This window comes from Ctenocephalides felis, unplaced genomic scaffold (assembly GCF_003426905.1).
Source record: "Ctenocephalides felis isolate EL2017-DRISC unplaced genomic scaffold, ASM342690v1 CF-g0.4_SCAFFOLD_00845, whole genome shotgun sequence".
Classification (NCBI taxonomy): domain Eukaryota; kingdom Metazoa; phylum Arthropoda; class Insecta; order Siphonaptera; family Pulicidae; genus Ctenocephalides; species Ctenocephalides felis.
This window is the reverse complement of record NW_020536999.1, coordinates 53331690-53334875: the sequence shown is the minus strand read 5'-3', so window position 1 is coordinate 53334875 and position 3186 is coordinate 53331690.

The following is a 3186-nucleotide window of genomic DNA, read 5'->3' as shown; positions in this document are numbered from 1 at the left end:
ATGCAACGGAAGTGCGTTACGGCAGAGTCTATTGCTAATGATTCGTCATTTGCTCTCGATGATATCATTTATTTAGAGGTCGATTGTGATCAGTCGTCGTGTATGTGATCTGTCGTTGTATGCGTACCGGCACCAACGTTGTATGCGTACCGGCGTCAATGTTGTATGCGTACCGGCGTCAACGTTGTATGGGTACCGATATCAACAAGGAAATCGGCATAGATAAATAAACATTTTAAAATTACATCGTAGTACAAATCTTGATTCAATGAAAAATGCCTGAATCTAAAGAATATTATACCTTGTACTTTGAAAATAATAAAACAAATTAAACATTTGTGTACTAAACGTAAGTTTATTGGTTACAAATCATTTTTATATTATTTGTGGTTTCTATAAATCTTTGAAGTTATTAAAATGGAAAATATTTTTTAGGCAAGACAGATATTACAGATCTACAAAGAAAGAGATTATATCGCCAGCGAAAAAGTAATTTTTATCGTTGTTCAACATAATCCACTGTGTGAATGAATATTATAGAATTTATTAATCAGCAATAACTTGATTTCTATCATGAAGGTTCATTTCTAAATGCTAATTACAATGACAAACCGATCAATGTCATATTTGAAGTATGACTTTTTAATCATTGTTTTTAAATATGATACATATTTTTAATGCTATTATGAATATATAATATATAATTTATTATTATATAAATGTGTATAATGGTTGACACTAATAAATGTGTGCATCACGATTGTTACCATATTACTAAGAAACTATATTCAAAATTGTTATATGATGTATTTATTTTTACTGAACTTAAAATTGCTACTTTGTATAATAGCAAATAAGTTTTACTTCAATCGGGTGTGATCGTTACGCGCACTCTTTTTTTTAAAATCGATTGAATTTTCATTTTTATCCATATATGTATGACATATTCCTTCAAAATACGAGAATCTGCATCAATTTGCCCCAGGCACAGTGTCCAACGGTAGTTATTTCTTATACCAGGTACGTACTGCCATAAATTTTCCGATTGATCCTCTGCACTGGGGCTTATAAAAAAACGTGATTGTACAGCGGCAAATCGCGTTGGGTTTATGACGCATAGCCGCGTACGGGAGCGTACGGAGGCGCACAGCCGCATAACGTATGCGTGCGATCCGGCTTACTCGCGCCACGGCGGGACGGCGGGACAAGCCGAGCATAGGGTATCGGGCACGGATTGCTACGCGAGCCAAAAGAATAAATAACGATATTCCACAACAGGATTGATTTATGAACTAACCCAGTGTCATTCGTAAAAAACAAGCTTGATGGATCTTTCTTGATCGTAGATTGTTTTTAGGGGAGAAACACTACGTACTCTATGTGAAGTGACCTGATGTGGATCTCTCTTACATTCATATCTGTATATTTTATTATTTTAAATCAAGAAAGAAAACAATTATAGTAGGTGCTACAAATATTTATTAAATAGTTTTTAGGAAACAAATATTACATACTCGAAGCGAAGTAACCTTATGCACACGTCTTTTACGCAACGTTTCATATTTGTATATTTTATCAGTACAAATCGTGAAAGAAGACAATTATAATAGAAATGGTATAATCGCGGATAGTTTTTAGGGGAGAAACACTACATACTCAATGTGAACTAACCTGATGTGGATGTCTATTATGCTGATATTTGTATATTTTATTATTAATAAGAAAAAAAAAACAATTATAGTTTGTTTACCAATCAGCAGGACTTATCTATGAACTAACAAAGTACCAAGAACTACGTTACTGAATCTTTTTTTGATAGACGACGGTTTAGGCGAGAAGCATTACCAAATACACTATGCAAAGTACTAAATGCAAATTTTACCTAATTTATAAAAAAACAAGCACGATGAACTTCCCTTAATCGTACATAATTATACTATATAGAAAAAAGCACTATACAATTTACTATAGATTATGATCCTGCATAGTAGTATCGATATATTTATATGTTTCACCAAAAAGAGTTTTATATATCACTGTTTATCGTATCGTCATATATATGTCACTTACTCTTATAATATTATACAGTTATATTATTTATTAATATAAAACAAATAAGAAAATCATTGAAGAACCTACTACCCAAAGTTCTGTCGACCCAAGCCAACTAGTGCAATATTATTCATCAAAAATATGCAGGATCATTCTTCACTTTCTATTTACATTTCTTATGGAAAATTCACTACGAAACTTAGTCTGTATATTATTATTATCATAGGCCTTTAGTATAAGTTTTATTTATTCTCTATCCGCACCTGTTTATAGTGCACTTGTTACATTTAAAACATGAGTGTTCATGTTTTTGTTTCTAATATTGTAGATTCAATTACCAGAATGTTTTCTTATTAATAGAAAAGTAATTTTGTTATTATCTGTATTCAATATTAAGTTTGGTTTTCAAAAAGATCTTTCTTGACCGTATGTAGTATTCAGATTATATTTAAATAAGATATCTGTGTCATTCGTAAAAACAAGCTTGATATATTTTTCTTGATCGTAGATAGATTTTAGGGTAGAAACTTCACGTACTCTATGTGAAACTGACAGTTTTCAATTATTGTGGTTAATTTTCATTAACTTTGTACATTTGAACTTTGAATTATTATATTTGACGTTGGTGGTAAAGTGCAAAAAGCATTCTTTTGCCCGATCAGTATGTTTTCCTGTTCAATATCATATCCGCATTATTTAAAGTATTAAAAACGTCATCTACGTAATGTACTTATGCACTATTTAAAGTATTACGTAATGTACTTAGCCATATTTTTCATTTCTATGAAACGTATAGCGAAAATAATGTTTAAATCTGTTCCAAATTAACAGTTATAGTTTTTATAAGAAAAGCACTACAAACCATATTCTGCTCGATGTACTAAAATGCAAATGCCACGTATGCTGTTTTTTTTATTATTGAAATAATAGGATTTACAGTTTATACTTCTGATATTAATATTCTTTCGATTTAAATTTATCATGACTGATAAAATCATAAATATTCATTTATCCTTTCAGCATATTCTCGTAAAAGTTTATTATAAATTTGAAATATATTATACGGAGATAATATTTTTGTTTTGACGATAGTAATAAAATTATGAACTACATAAAGATTCAGAAATAAAGTAT